Source organism: Tupaia chinensis, unplaced genomic scaffold, assembly GCF_000334495.1.
Source record: "Tupaia chinensis unplaced genomic scaffold, TupChi_1.0 Scaffold141517_1, whole genome shotgun sequence".
Taxonomy (NCBI): Eukaryota; Metazoa; Chordata; class Mammalia; order Scandentia; family Tupaiidae; genus Tupaia; species Tupaia belangeri.
In genome coordinates this window covers 1910523-1926806 of record NW_006201378.1, presented here as the reverse complement: position 1 = coordinate 1926806, position 16284 = coordinate 1910523, and the positions used below count along the sequence as shown (strand labels likewise).

At 50.8% G+C, this 16284-nt stretch overlaps 1 protein-coding gene across 11 annotated transcripts in view; it reads left to right on the top strand.

The window, feature by feature from the left end:
- Positions 1 to 16284, top strand: part of ARHGEF10 (Rho guanine nucleotide exchange factor 10) — a 147363-nt gene that overhangs the window by 4792 nt on the left and 126287 nt on the right. The window contains exon 1 of one of the 11 annotated variants that reach the window (XM_006163205.3): positions 4358 to 4444. The exons of the other annotated variants lie outside the window; for them this stretch is intronic. The gene's annotated coding sequence lies outside the window, so the exon portion shown is untranslated. Of the gene's footprint in view, positions 1 to 4357; positions 4445 to 16284 lie in introns of those variants that run through there. 11 annotated transcript variants of the gene reach the window in all.

Here is a 16284-nt window from a genome sequence, read left to right as displayed (position 1 = left end):
TATATATATATATATATGTATATACACACCAAAAGGAAAACATCAATTATATATATTATATCATGCTTGAACTTCTGTGGTCTCTCATTGATGAGGATAATTAAGAGCTGACCAGGAAAGATCAAGGACTTTATGGTGATAAAAAGCGTGCAGTGCATATTTACTGCTTTGTTGTCTTTATTTTTGTTTGTGAGAGGAAAATAAGAGTTTCTACTTTACTTTGTTTTCTGACTTTAAGGAACATGAGGAAAAGGACTTGAAAGAACATTATGTATGTAAATGTGGCGTTCAGTGCTCATTTGAGCAGAAGTTTCAAGTTAAGGTTGAAAGTCTTGCTCTGAAATAGCTATACACGGGGCCTTCAGAAGTGCATGGAAAACGTGTGTGATGAATAAACTGTCCATGGACTTCAAAACTAGTTCAGCCAAGTAAACTCATACTGTCATTGCATTTCTTCATGAACTTCTTGCAGTGCCTTGTTTGCAGTCATTGTCTCCAGCACACCTCGTCAGCTGGCTGCTCTTCCTCAATCAGGCCGTGCTCTGAAACTGCTGCAGCCAGCGGTAGCTGGAAAGTAGCTGGAAAGCGTAGGGCACTGGCTCAGCGGTCCTGCCAGGAAACCTGTGCGGGCCAATGTAGACACCACCCAGGGAATTCCAGAGCTAACGATGATCGCATCCGGAAGCTCACAGTATGTTTTTCTATGAGAAGCACTGAGCTACGAGGGAAGGAATTTGGTTGGCCTTTTTCCTCATGCGTGTGTGCAGGTCTCAGCCTGGCTGGGTCAGTTAAATCACACTAGTGGGATGTTGCTGAGGCCATCCATTCTTGTGGGTTGTTGCTCTGTGCGGGCCAGGCCAGTTTGTTCCCTCCCCAGGACTAGGACTCAGCTCCTGGCCCTGGCTAGCCTGCTTGCTGCAAAAGTGATAAGAAAGTCGATTCATGCCTTGTTCCCAAGCACTTGACTCAGCAGGTCCGTGGGAAGCAGCCCACACCACTCAGCACCGCTCTCTGTCCAGCCTGCTGCCAGCTCCATCAGACACACTTCAGCTTCATGTCACGTGCGTGGGCCCTGTGAATTCACCCTGCAGAGTGAAGCCCAGGAGAATTTCTGCCTGTGGAAGCTCTTGTCTTGTGTTAGGTATTAATAGAACAGGTCACTTTCCAGTTGCAACTAATGCCATTGGGTTCCAAGGACCGCAGAAGGACACAATTCTCCATTTATGGTTGAGAATCCAGTCTAGGGTGGAAGAATTTGCTGCAAAGCCGAGGGGAGCCCGCTGGGACAGCAGCAGGCACCGCTCCTGGAATAGTGTTCAGACATGCTTGTCTCGTGATGACTTCATAGGAAAGAATGAAAGGTGAAGCATCATGCCAGGCGGTGAAAATATTTGGAAAACTAATCATAGGTAGTTGTAGCAGGGAGGAGAGATTTTTATCTTCTCGTATGTGCGTCTCCGCAGTCATTCTTGCCAGCAGTAGGAGGGTCGGCGTTTGGAACACAGCTTTCACTTGCTGTGAAGGACCGCTTCTCTTCTCTCTTCTGTCTGTGAGAGCGGGCACCAGCAGAGGAGGAGGACTCCTGATGACACTTAGACCGAAGGGAAGGGAAGGAAGCTCTGTGCATTGACCTGTAATTATGGAAGATTTCTAGCTTGATACACAAGTAGGCTTTGCAAACGGCTCATTTTCCCTTGGGGTCAGGCAGTGGTCCTTGGTTGGCACCGCTTGACTGGGTGCCATAGCCTCCTGGCAACAAGGGGACAGGGGCCTTGGCCTTGTGAGGTGTGGAAATGCTTGTGAGCACTTTTTTTTTTTGCTACTTGACACCTCTTTTTTATTTTTTTTAAGAGAGAGTTTTTTGTTTGTTTGTTTTTGCTATAGGGTATGTACATGCTCACCAGAGAGACAGAGACACAGAAAGTGAGAAATTATCCTCCAGGGGAGATGGCGCAATCCCTTCTCCATTCTTCTCTAGGGATTTTGGGCATACATGCACACCTACTGGGTGTGAGTTTTAAGCTGCAGCGTCCAGGAGTCAAATGGAGGTCGGCTACATGGGAGTCCAGTGACGTAACTATTATGTCCTCTGCTGACACTTGACACCTCTTTTAACGTCTTTTGAAATAGACTTTAATGCCATTTTGTTCTCAGATGTTATGTTAACCGAGTTCTCATACTTTTAAAAAGATAACTTCTAAACAAAAGGCACAACCTCTTTACAAAAGGGGAAGACAAACCTGTGTCTGCCTGGTAAGCAGTGACTTGCTCTGTCAGATCTGGAAGTGGCTTGTTCTTTGCACAGGTGCTTAGTGAATACCTGCTAAGTGCTATGTACTCAGTGCTCTTAGGTCCTTCTACCTGCAGGGGCCGACATCCTTGTGTTTAGGAAAGGTGGCGAACAAGTAAAATTCCTGGTATTTCGGACAATGAGAAGTGCTATGGAAAAACAAAAGAGGAAACAGGGCTAGGAGGTTGGGGGGAAAGAGGGCAGGGGCTTGCAACTGAAGCATTGTTTCAAGTTTTTTCCATGGGTGAGAGAGACAGGGAAAAAGAAATACATAGAGACAGCATCCCCAGCAGGGTGTTAATGCCAAGACCTACCTTCCACTTTCACTGAGCTCTAGACCGTGGGAATGCATGGACCTGGTATACTCAGGGAGGTGCCCTGACGTCAGCCTGGAACATCCCAAGTGCATCAGCCTCACGGAGTGCCACACGTTCCTACTTCACCACCATCTAATTAATCCCTGAGACTGGCAATTTAAGTACCTGGCCAGGAGGGGTCTCCCTAAGAAGGGAATAATTACATGAAGAGCTAAAGGAGGTGAGTGGCCAAGCTGGGCTCATGTCTGTGGCAAGAACACTCCAGGCACAAGTAGCAGCACCTGGAAAGGCCCTGAGGCGCAACTGTGAACAGCGAGTCCAAGGAGCAGGAAGACGAGCCAGAGGCTGGAGTACCATAGCGAAGAGAGCCAGGATTCCCTCTCAGTGAACAACAGAGTGACAGAGGGCTATGGAGGGTCAGTGAGGCAGAGAGCCACGGAGGGTCAGTGTGACAGAGAGCCATGCGGGGTCAGTATTCTAGTCTGTTCTGTTGCTAGTGACAGAAAACACCCAAGTGAGTAATTTAAGAAGAACAGAGGTTTATTGAGCTCACAGCTTGGAGGTCCAGGGGTTGTATCTGGTGAGGGTCTTCTTGCTGTTATAACACGGCAAAGGGCAAAAGCAAGCGTGTTGGTGTCCGTGTCTCTTTTTCCTCTCCACGTAAACCCCCCAGGCTTCAGTCACGGGGTCTTTGCCTTCATGATCTTAATCCTGATTCCCTCCCTAAACCCCACCTTTCAACATGGTAGTCAAATTCATTTTTCACCTTCTTAATTCTGTCATAACCAAATCCCAGCAGATGAATTTGCCAGGGTGACACAGTCAAACCATAGCAGTTTGTGAGAAAGAAAGCCAGGGGAGAGTAAGTGTGGCAAGACGCCATGGAGGGTGGGTATGACAGGCATGGAGGGGCAGGGTCACTGAAAGTCAGGGAGGTCTGACTCAGGTTTTTATAGGCTCATTCTCTGCTTTATTGAGAACAGAGTGTAAAGAGACAGTGAGGCTAGTCAAAAGGCTTCGATAGCAACTTGGGGAAGGTTAGCGGGAGTGTGGTCCAGGTAGGTCATGCGGTGTAATGAGACACAATAGGTCACCTAGAGGTGCTGGGACATGATAGGTCACGTGGAGGTGGTGGGGTGGGACACAGCAGGTCACGTGGAAGTGGTGAGTCATGTGGAGGTGGTAGGTAATGGGTCACGTGGGAGTGGTGGGGTCACATGGAGGTGGTGGGACACACTCCATAAAATCGTGGATAAACTGAGAGCTATTGAGATCTGCTAGTAGATTCAGTGTTGGGTTGAGAGAAAGGGAACAGTTGAGGATAACTCTCAAGGTATGCTTTGTTTCGTTTTGCCCCATGTCAGTGGAAGAAGGTTTTTTGGTAGGAGCTGGTTGCTCAGTTTGGCCATGCTGGCTCTGAAGTCCCTGTCCAGTGACTTCCTGTTGGATCAGTGAGGGGGTATGACTGGATCTAAGAGAGTATCCCTGGGAGTAGCAGAGGTGTCTGGGTGGCATTTAAAGCTACCGGCTCCTTGTGATCACAAAGAATGGGGTTGAGCCCAATGACAAGATGGCCCAGGATAGCTCTGAGGTCACACAGAGGTCGCATGGGAAGACCTCTCCAAGACCTGGGAGAGCTTTGAGTGGGAGGAAGGGGGGAGTGTCCTGTCCTGTTGATAAGTGGAATAAGACAATGGCCAAGAACCAAACACTGGATGTGGCTTTGTTTATGTCATCGATGACAGGGACAAGAGCCATTCATGAGGGCTTGCAGAGATGGTGGGTGAGGACTCTGGGGAGCTGATTCACAGACTAAGTGGGCAGAAATCAAGACTTGGTAAGCATGATGCCCCCTTCCAGTCCCTGAGCCGGTGTCCTTTACATCTCCTACCTGTCACAAGTTTGAGCTGACAAGCACTTGGTCCTGCTAAGCTACCCTCTGAGGCCCACAGAGGCTTGTTGACCAGGGTGTCACCCTGGGAATGTCACCACAGAATGTTTCCATTACTGTCCCACCATAGTGGAAGCGAAACTGGTCCTGGAACTGTGTGAGACCAGAACCTCGTGTCAGCTGGCCTTGTGGAGTGGCCTGGGGAAAAAGCCTGGGAAGGAAGGCACCAGCTTGGTGTTCAGCCGCTGTCCTCCAGGGTCACTTCTAGTGGCACTCTTCTGGCATTTGTGCTGCTACACCAGACAGGTGTCCAGGAATGGGGAGGAGGGATGCAAGTCCCAGGACACTCACCGGAAGGCCCGTGTACAGAGGCCATGGCCGACTGCCTGCCACCTGGTCAGTCTGCTGGCTGATCGTACTGAAGGGTGAAGGGGTAGTGTGTGAGTCTTTCTGTGTCAAAGGTGATGGCCTGGATTGCCCTGAGGACCCAGAGCTGCTCCTCTCCAGCATGGACCGAAGTATCGGGGAGGAACTGGGGACTCACTGGAATGCCCCTGTGGGCTGCTTTGTCCGTGAAGACCGTGTGGGGACAGTGGCAGGAACCACAGTCCAGAGAGCACCAGAGCAACTAAGCGCCCTGACTGGTGGTATTCTGACAGATGGAAAGCACATGGAGGCCCGCGAGCATGGATGTCGGTCTGTAGCAGATTTCACTGATGGGAAGGGCATGTAGCATACAGTCTGCAAATAACAGCTCATACAGTAATCTAGCGTGAACTCCCCAGGGCCGATGGATCCTCACAGAGTTGGTTTCCCTTGGCCACACTCCCAGTATATTCGCAGCGTATATGTGGTTGCAGTTCAGCGTGATTTAACAAACCGAGGCCTGTCCTAATCCAGTCCTGCCCAAATAAATTTGGTGCCACGAAATCTGACAGGTGGTCTACCGTTCAAGCATTTCCCTCGTCCGAGTCACCCTCAGTGCACTGACACCTCTTTCAGCTTCTGTAAAACGTGTGTCAGGAATTGTTTGTTAACGACAGGAAGGATTGTTAGTGAGTCCGAAGGTCATTTCCGATTAAAGGAGTAATACTTGGTCCGTTTTCTGTGCTGTTCACAAGGTGACAGTTGCAGACACGGTGGCACTTGCACATTTAATCTGCCGATTTCTTTCTTATTTCTACATTTCACCATCACCATAAACACACCAAGCTCTTATTTGGAACACTTTCTCCAGACGTGCCCACCATGGCTGTGCTCCACCGACATGATGTCACTGAGCAGAGTGCCGGGTGCAGCAAGCGGGAGCAGCTGTCACAGTGTCCCCACCTGTGTAGCCAACACAGCCGTAGAGAACAGTCAGATATGGCAGAGCAACCCGGAAATGATGCATTTTGAATATATATTTCCTTTGTTTTTAATATAGTTTACTTAATTGCAATTCATTGTCATCATTTGGCCTCCACAGAGGGTTGGTGCCAGGACCCTCCTTTCACAGATAAATCCTCCGTAGCTGCTTAAGTTTCCTGTGTGAAATGGTGTCCTGTGTGCACATGAGCCCTGCCCGCCCTCTCATATAGTTACGTCATGTCTTATTACGTGTACCCAATGCCGTCCTAATGCGGTTGATTTGTTGATACTGAATTATTCAGGAAATGATGGCAAGGAAAAGTCTGTATGGACACAGCTGGTAGGGCCCACTCTGTAGTGGGCTTGTCAGAAAAGTCGTGACGCATTTTCGTATAGAAAAACAGAAGAACATGTCATGACTTCCCAGTGACCCAATAGTATAGCTCAACAACAGGGTAACATTTTCATCCAGGGTTGGTAGAATCCAAGGATGTGGAACCCTTGGATTTAGAGGTCTGTTTTTTATTATAAGTGCCGAGGCCTCTGTCTTGATCTAGGAAGTTTGGAGGGACGTGAGGCCCAAGTGGGAGAAAGGACAGAAAGACAAACAGAAAAGCAAGGGTCAGGTGGACTGGACGTCTCTGTGTGGAGAACGCCGGGCACCTCGCCGTTCTGTCCTTCTTTCATAGGGAAGGGAGAGCCGGGTGCTGTTACCGACTGCAGCTGCCAAGTATCTTGCTTCCCGTGGTTCTGAACGAGCCTCTCCTGGCTTTCCCTGGCGGTCCCTCAGCTTCCTTTAATCTGCACATAGGTCTCTCTTACTACTAACTTTGCACACCGATCTTTCTTACTTCTTTCTTTTGTAAGATGCACTGCCCTGTGGTGACAGTAGTCTCCGCCTTCTTCAGAGCTCTGGCTTCCCTGCAGTGTTACCCCACGGCCATCTCTACTACACAGGTTCCTGTCCAGGTCTGGCCGCTCCCTGCGTTTTGCCCAGATCTGGCTGCTCCCTGCATATATGTAATTTATTACAATTTACACAACAGTAAATTAGTGTGGTGTAATGCATAAAATAAGGTGAGTTCATAGTTTGTTTATATATTTATATTTTTATTTGTCAGATGGCATGTGCGCTTGCCAGAGAGAGGGAAAGTGAGAAAGTATCCCCCCGTGGGGGGGGTGCTCATGCCACAATCCTTTCTCCATTTTCCTCTTGAGATTTTAGACCTACCCAAGCACATGCACCTGGCATATTCTTCAAGCCACTGGTCTGGGACTCAAACTGCCCAGATGGCCATGTGGGATCAGCTGCCTTAACCACAAGGCCACTGGCTGGCTCATAATTTGCTTATTATTAAATGTGACTGCTTGACATTTGGTAGTGGCCCTGTCTTAGCAAGCCTCCTTAGCCATACTGCTTACATGCTTTTAGGAAGAAAGGTCGGGGCTGCCTGACCACCAGGCAGAGGGCCTAGGTCAAGGGGAATGACCCTGGACTTGCTGTCAGCTTCAGGGCCGAGGCCAGTCCACTCTACTGGGTCTTCCTCGTGGCATCTGTCGTGCCTCCTGTCTTGAGGCCTCAACTGGACTGAACACACGTGTGTACTGAGGTCACTGGGGAGTGTGAGCCTCTCAGAAGCCTGTGAGGTGTGGAGGCCTGTGAAGTGTGGAGGATGTGGAGGAAGCTTCCTCCTCAGGGAAAATGAGTGCTGTCCTACAGGCTCTGTGCTGCCCTTTCTTGGGCTTTGCACACCGTAGTCCTGGCAGATTTATATCTTATTAGGATGACTTGATAGATGAGGGGGTGGCTGTTTTTAATTTTCAGTCAGGTACCATATGGACTAGTGGCCCTAGGTCAGGAAATGGGACAGATATACCATAGGGGAGGGTCAGAGTCAGAGTGAGGATGCCTTGGCCCACCTGGCTTCCCAGGGGCTGGCTCAGACAGCCGCGCGGATGATGAGCTTCGGTCCAAGCAGCCGGTTGAGTGTTGGCAGAGGTGGGAATGGGTGTCTTAACAAGAACCTGTAGAATTCTGGCGCTCCCTCCTGACTATTCAGGTGAGGGTAGAGACAGGGGGAGGGCAGTCTTAATCCACGCATTGGGGCACACTGGACCCTTGCTGATGGTGGGCACCAGGGAGGCAGATCCACACATAGGGGCCCACTGGACCCTTGCTGATGGTGGGCACCAGGGAGGCAGCCTAGAGTGAGAGTCACTGCTGTGATTTTTCCAACCACTCCAAGGGACATGGAGTCTGTGGGTGCCGTGAAATCATGAGGCAATGGCAGCCCCACCACACAGGGTCCCCTTGCCAGCCTCATAGTGTCAGCCCGGGGCCTCTGGCAGCTGGGACTGCAGCACTATCTTTGCGTCCTGGTCTGTAGTCATCCTATAGCCGTCCCCCGACACCATGTCAGCCCCCTCCTGAAACCTTTCATGGATTCTTTTGCCCTGAGGACCAGGCCTTGCCCTGGACAGGGACAACCAGACTGCTGCCTCCAGTGTTTGGGAAGGATGGCCGACACTGACCTCGCTGTCACCTGCCCTGGCTCCTTCTCCCCTGGAAGGAGTCTTAGCTGGCCCCCACAATCCCGCTCTTTTTAGGAACATGGGCTGCCCCCTCATGGCCACTCAGTGAGTGCCCAGCGAATGCTGGAAGGGACCGGAGGCCCAGGGATTTTCCCACGTTACGTAAATTCTCAGGCCTTAATGCTCTTGTCTGTAAAAGTGACTTTGGAAGTGAGAATAAAATTTTATGCATGAGACGACTCACATATCTGTGGTCTGTGAGGAGCTTGGGAGTCGTTTCTTGCCGTCTTTCCCCATCCTCATCCCTGCCCTCCCCTCTGGCCACTTCTGCTGACTTGGTTTTACTCCCAGCTCAGTGCTTCTTGCTCCACGCCCCTGGACGATTCATAACCTCCTTTCTTCTGTTCTGTATCTTTTTCTTTGGTCAGGCCTGGGAAGTTGCAAGAAGGGTGGACAAATGGAGGATGGGGTCTCCAATCTGAGGGGTGGGCCCAGGAATGTACGAGAGGAAGGGGCCCTGTCACAGGGAGGCCACCCAGCCACCTGTCAGTGTGGGTGCAGCCGTTCCTCACTCAGATGGAGACAAGTGCGACGACCATCTCCATCTCTGAGTTTCATTTTATGAATGCCATGTCCCATTTAATGAAAAAACTCGAGACTTTGTAAGTTTGCCAAATAAAGATGAAATGAACCTTCTTAAAACTCCGTGGTTCATTTTGATAGCATGTGGCAATTGCAGTTCTGTCTAAATGGTTTGAACATCAGAGAGAAGAGTCCCAGGCTATTGATGGTGAGTGACTGCTGGCCTGTGCCAGTTCAGTTTCCCGGGCACATGCTGTGGGAGGAACTTGTCTTGGTAAGTCACTCTGCCAATAGTGATGGGGCGAGTCAATCTGCCCTAGTGCCTGCCTCCACCCTGGAAGCAAGTTAGGCACAGAGGATGCCACCGCTGGGCTCTGGGGGCCTCGTGCAGGAACGCTGGATGGTGCTATATTCTCCCCCTGCCCACTTATGTAGTTGGGCACAGAGCTCTCGCTGTGCCCGCAGCTGACCACTCTTCTTCCCGCCCACCCACTCTTCTCCCCCAAGGTGGAGGTGAAAGCCGGCTCTGTGTCAGGTGCATTCCCGGGTTTTATTCCTCATGAGTAGCCTGGAAAAATAAGTAATGTGTTTCCCCTACAGACATGCACGTTAGGGCTGGGTGTTAGCCAAGGCTCCCTTGCACGGGGTCTGCTCCCACACGACAGCCATGCAGCATTGTGGGGAGCAGTGACGGGCTCAGGCACAGCAGAGGAGACTGAGTGGTCTCTGTCACTCTCTGGCTTGTTCTTTGTCTCTGACTAGAACAAAAGTGAGGAGGCCCCTGTCCTTGTGAATTCTGGATTCTGGTGGGGGGGAGGGGGACAGAAACAAACAAGCTCTCTCTCTCTCTCTCTCTCTCTCTCACACACACACACACACACACACACACACACACACACGAAGTCACTCTGGATGGACAGCATGAGGGTGTGAAGGACACCAGCAGGTTAAGTAATTGGGAGCTGAGCCCAGAAGGATACACAAGAGCCGGCCCTGAGGGAGCAGGCAGTTGGTGTAAAGGCCCTGGGTGGGGGGAGCCTGTGTGGGGAGCTGGCGGGTGGAGAAGCCTTCTTGGACCATGTCCTCACCCATGCCATCCCTCCTTGTGAGCAGAGGCCACATTTCTGCAAGTCCACATCCCACCAGCCACTGCTCCTTCAGCCCGTGACTCCAGCCTGGCATTGCCACCCCCACTCCCTGAATCAGCCTAACCTCCTTCTTGTTCCTGGTGGCCTCACAGCGTCTGGTCACATCAGAGGATGGCCAGGAGTTCATCTCCCTGGGCCTTGAACTAGGGCTTATTCTTATTCAGGAGTTATTCATGCTACTTCACAGCAAGCCCAAGTGTGCAGTCATGGCTGGGAACAGAAAGGGTGTATAGAGAGAGAGAGCCAGAGTGAGAGACAGAATTCGAGAGAGGGAATGGAGTGAGTTTGCAGGTTGAGGACCTTCTGGAAAGTTCTATGGAGGAGAGGAGGTACGGTCACAAAGATTTGCAGCAAAGGTGTTGCTGGCCGAGTCGGCCAGTGTGCAGGGCTGTGGGCTGTGTGTCCCCTCCATGAGCATGGCACAGACAAGGGCAGGCGGGTGTCAGACGCTGGGTCCTGGCTGGGGGAGGCACTCCTCTCACGCACCTGCTGCCCACAGCTTGGGGTCCTGGCTGGGCCAGCCACTCCTCTCACGCACCTGCTGCCCACAGCTTCCCAGGCGGTTCTGGGTGGATGGATTCCCTCACAGCAGGCTGGCTGGAGAAGAGCTGGTTAATAGCTGGTGACAGTTTTCGAATGGTGCTGTTAGGCGGGATGCATTTGCTTCTGTTTTGATTTCTTTACATTTTGGGGAGAAGGTCTCGTGAGGACGACGTCAGTGCGAAGTGAACCAAGTGCTGTTACGTGGGAAGTATGCCTACGGCAGTCAGCCACCCAGCATGGTCTAACAGCTGCTGGCCGCTAATGCGTCTCCCCAGGATCCAGCTGAAGCTCATGGTCACCGCCGCGCCCTGTGATGGTCACAAAATACAGAAACCCAGGATGGCGGCTTCCTTTCTGTCTCCGAGGAGAAGCCCTGTCTCCTCTCTGCCCCCATGTCCTCTCTGCTTCTGTATTACATCTACTTACGAATCCATGAAAAAGCTCAGGAAAAGGAGTTAATGTTTTTGGTTTTTTTTTTCTTGCCACCGTTTGGTTAATTCAAGTTGTAACAGTCCGGAGAAACTTGTGCCATCGATTTTGTGTCCTTTCACATTTTCGCCCTCTTGGGTTTAATGGCGCTTTAGCACCTTGCACGTACAGAATCGCCCTGGCACAGGCTGCCCTGGGCTGTGTGCAGGCTTTCCTGGTTCCGGCCGCTGAGAGTCCAGAGATGGGGCAGCCATCAGATACCAGCATCCAGTTCCCGATCCCCACCTTCTCAGCCTCTGTCCTCTAGGGCTGCCTCACCCTCAGGCAGGGAGGGAGATGGCCCCTGAGACTTTTTGGTCACTGGTATCCCCAATGACATTCTGAGCCAATGTCCGGGCAGTGCTGGGCACTGATGGCTTTAGACATGCCTCTCCCCAGAGACTGTGATGTCCCTGACATTGGCACCATCTCAGGTGTAGATTCAGGATGGCTCAGCCCATCACCCTCCTACCTTGGCAGGACCCTGCAGTCTGGAGGGGTGGATGGTGGAAAGCATCCCCCAGGCTCAGGATAGCTAAAGTTCTGTGTGTTTGATGTGGCTGAGCAGTCAGTGGAGACGAGCAGGACTCCTGTGATATGGGAATGTTGCTGGGCTACTCCCTGCCTCGGCGTCTCTTCCGGATAGGTCACTGAGCCTTCCCGCAGCCCAGCGTGAAGGTGCCAAGGATGTGGAGGCATGGACAGGATTGGAGCCTCGTACAGCTGAGATGGTGAGGCGGGAGCCAGGGGAGAGTGCAGAGAAGAGTGTAGACAGTCGGGCAGTGAGTCCCAGCTCCCAGCCTGTTTGTGCTTACACTTCTCCCTCAGTATAAAGGGCCTTGATCACCGTCTGGCTTGTGTTCGGGAGCTCACTGAGCTTGGGTGGTCATGGAACACTCGCCTATGGAGAAGATCCTTGGGTCTCCAGCCAGGAGTCCTCCTCATTCCGTCAGCATTCTTACTGGACATCTGCCATAGAGCCTCCCTTGCAGCTCTGGAGAGATGATGGAAGGAGCTAGAAAACATTGTCAGAATGAGCTTCAGGTGTCATTCCATGATGCTGTAAAAGAAAGTGACCTGGGGAGTTGGGTGGCCACACCGTGCCGAGGGAACAGTTGTGTCAAAGGGAGCAGCCAAGTCCAAGCCTGTATCGCGACCCAGTGCTCGAGTGCTCAGCGTCTCCACTCTCCTCCTTGGACTGCATCGCAACACAGTCCACGAGTGCTCAGCGTCTCCGCGCTCCTCCTTGGACTGCATCGCGACACAGTGCTCGAGTGCTCAGCGTCTCCGCGCTCCTCCTTGGACTGCATCGCGACACAGTCCTCGAGTGTCTCCGCGCTCCTCCTTGGACTGCATCACAACACAGCCCTTCAGTGCTCAGCGTCTCTGCGCTCCTCCTTGGACTGCATGTGTCATCTTTTTTGTTTAAAACCACAATCTAAATTCACAATGAAATCTTTCATTTAGATGCTTAAATTGGAAGATGACAGCAATAATAAAAACAAAGCCCAGCAGTCCAGACTGGTATTATCTGCTGTTGCAGTAGATTGTTTTCAAAGCAGAGCCTTGGGCTCTGCCCCCAGAGTCAGTCTTAGCTGCACTGACTAGGTAGAGAGGGGGCCTGCCTCGTCCCCCACCCCCACCCCAAATACAGTCTGCAAAACGCGAGTGAGTCAGCAGAGGTGAGATGTTGGGCATGTGGGTTGACTGTAGGGAGAAGAACAGGGTATCAGACCCTCCTGCTGCCAAGGGAGGTGAAATCTTCTGGCGCCTCCTGGAAATTCCAGGGGTGCAGAAACTCACAAGACAGGTCAGTGGTGGAGGGATGCATGCACGCTCTCCGTGGACTATGAAATCCAGAAACAAAGTCACAGGTTTGTGTGTTAGCCCCCTAGAAAGTGTCCTCAGGAATGTAGTTTTTCACGGGCATTCTGAAAGGAAAAGTTCCAGAGTATTCATAATCGGCTTGCCATTAGCTCAGTGGTCAGGAATGCTAGCTGTGGCACCGGAGTTCTGGGTTCAAATCCCAGCTCTGTTACTTTCTGTCTGTGGAACCATGAGCCTGTGGACTATCTCTGCCTTCAGTGTCCTCATCTTTAAGCAGGAATTTAAAGATGCATTTTCTCCAAAGAAGTGCTGTGTGAATTAAATTGAGTTCATTGACATAAAGCACATTCCTGACAGTCAGTGCTGAGTGAGAGTTGGCTACTGCTATTTCAAAGGAAAGACCTTGGGGAATAAAGGACAACGCAGGGCATTACAGGGCAACTCCAGCATATTTTGAAATTTTGTCTCAGGATTATCAATGGAAAAAGGAGAAATCAGTTAAACTTTATACATTTAAAGTAGAGAAACCAAAAGTTAATGAGATTTATACCACGTGCTTCAACATGTGTGAAATTGAGTGAACAATAGGACCTGAGAAAACATTTCTTTTGGGGTATAAAAAGCCATGAGGTTAGGGCCAGCAGGTGGCGTGATGGTTAAGACGCTGGATCCCACATGACCAACTACAGTTTGAGTCCCGGACCCAGTGTCTTGAGAATCAAGTTACATGTGCATGTGTGCCCCAAGTCCCAAGAGGAGAATGGAGGAGGAGAGATTGCAGGTGGCCATTCCCCCTGGGGTGGGGGGGTAATTTCTCATTTTACCTCCCTTCGTCTTTTCTGGTAAGTGCACACAACCTATGGGGAGGGGAAAAAAAAAAAGAAGCCATGTGGCTGTCAGATATAGCATGCTGGTACATTTGAATTCATTCTCAAACAAATTCAGGCAGCAGAACTATGCCGAGCTTTGTGTTCTAACAGGAAAGATACCTTTTTTGGGCTCCTGCCACTTGCTCACCTCATGGACAAACGGAATGTGTGTGGAGAGTGTACTAAGTGCAATAGAGTAACTTTGCTTTTCTTAAAAGCCCAAGGACACCTCCGGCCACTTTGGGCTCTGTGACTTACTAACATTGGGCAAGTACGTACTTCTCTTAGAACTTAGTTTCTTCGCAGTTGAGAAAGTGAGGGAAAAAAGCCACGCCCCTGGGCTGTAGAGAGAACTCCGGGAAGACAGAGAAAACTGCGTCCATAATCAGGGATGCTCTAAATCTCAGAGTCCTCCCTTGTCCCCGTTTCTTCTCAAGACTGCCAAATTCAAGGACATTTATTATGTTCTCTCTCTCTCTCTTTTTTTTTTTTGGAGAGGTTTTTGCTATAGGGCGCGTGCACTTGCCAGAAAGACAGAGAGAGACAGAGAGACAGAAAGCGAGAAATCACCCCCCAGGGGGGATGGTCACGCCGCAATCCCTTCTCCTCCATTCTCCTCTCGGGATCTTGGGCACGCACGCACATGTGCCCGGCATGAGTTTTAAGCCACTGGGTCCGGGACGTGAACCGCGGTCGACTACGTGGGAGTCCAGTGACATAGCATTACGCTAACTGCTGGTTCCCAAGTTCTCTTTTTGCTGTTGACATACTGTCATGTGTCTTATTCCTCAAGGTCTTGGTCCACTGTGGAAGGACCGACACAGGGCCGAGACCCACAGGAGGGTGCCAGGCCTCGTCTTCGGTATTCCCTTCGCTACCTGGCATCAACTAAATGTCCAGAATACTGACACGTCAAACTGAGTTTTCCCGGCACCATTGTTGTCCAGGCTCCAGTATGCTATCCAAAGATGGAATTAATATAGACTCTTAAAGGATACATAAACACACATTTCAGCGTTTGTAATTTTCTTCCTCAGGAGGTGAGGTGGTAGCAGAAAGCACTTCTCTTCCAGCGTGCGTCTGAGGCCACCTGGGAGTCTCCCAGGTCTGGCACACACTTAGGATGGCGGCCTTTCCTTCCTGCAGCCTCCCCATGCCCTGTCCTGCCATGGAAGACGCTTGCCCTCTCAGGCTTCCTTGGCACCAGTGCACACCTTCCTCGGCATGCTGCCGTGTGTGTGCATGTGTGTGTATGTGTATGTGTGCAGCTTACTGTGGTCTCCTTCAGACATGTTCCATTCATGCATAAAACCTATGCCTTTCTTCCACACAGGAGGTGCGGTCGAATACTTGTTGACAGAAACAAGGACAGTCATTTTGTGTTGTGTTGTGTTGTGTTGTCTTAAACCCAGTGTCACCATCTCTTTCCATTGGATCAGATCTTAGAAGCATGGCAACCCTCCGGCACCTGTGTCTAGCTTCCCTCTCAGAATCCTTTTCCCTTGCCAGTTGAGCATTGAGCTGAGCATTGTAGTCCAAGCACATTTGTCTTAAATTGGAAACTAAATTACATTTCCATTTTTCAGTTGAGAGAGCCAACTCCCTCACATTGGTGCGATTGAGTGATTGAGTGTCTGTCAGATAAAATCTGGTGGGGTGTGGTGGGAGTGTGTTGGGGGGGCAGAACAGCAGTGTAGGTAACCATGGCAACAGTGACGCCTCTGCTGTTGCCTCTGAGGATAGTAACGGTGGGTACTTAGAAGGGCTTGTCGTGTGCTGGGCACACACCGAGGGTTTGTCTCGTTTCCTGTGCTGAGGTGTATTACCTGGCCACAACACTCTGAGGTAGACATGGCTGTCCATGTTTTCCAGGCAGGAAATGACAGCACAAAGAGATTACACACTTTCTTTAGCTAGAAGAGTAGAGATGCCCAGAAATTCCCGCCCCAGCTGTATGGGTACTCAGGCTCCAGTATTAACACGCCTGCTCTCAGGTGTCACCCTGAGCGGATTTCTTAAGCCCTTTAAGCCTTAATATGTTTCATTTGAAAACATAGCAATACCCGCTTCTGGGGGTCATGATGGCAGTTACATTATTAACAAATGGGACAATCCGAGCATGCTGGTAGCTCACCTGCTGCTCGTGGTCAATACCCAGTGCATGTGGAGCTGTTTGCGTGCCTGTTGGTGAAATGATATAAAACTTAGGGACTGAGGGGACCAGCAGTTAGTGTAATGGCTTTGTCACTGGATTCCCACGTAGTCGACCGTGGTTCGCGTCCCGGGCCTGGTGGCTTAAAACTCACCCCGGGCGCATGTGCATGTGTGCCCAGGATCCCGAGAGGAGAACGGAGGAGAAGGGATTGTGGCGTGGCCATCCCCCCTGAGTGGTTATTTCTCACTTTCTGTCTCTCTGTCTCTGTCTGTCTGGTGAGCGCACGTGCCCTATAGCAAAAACCTCTCCAAA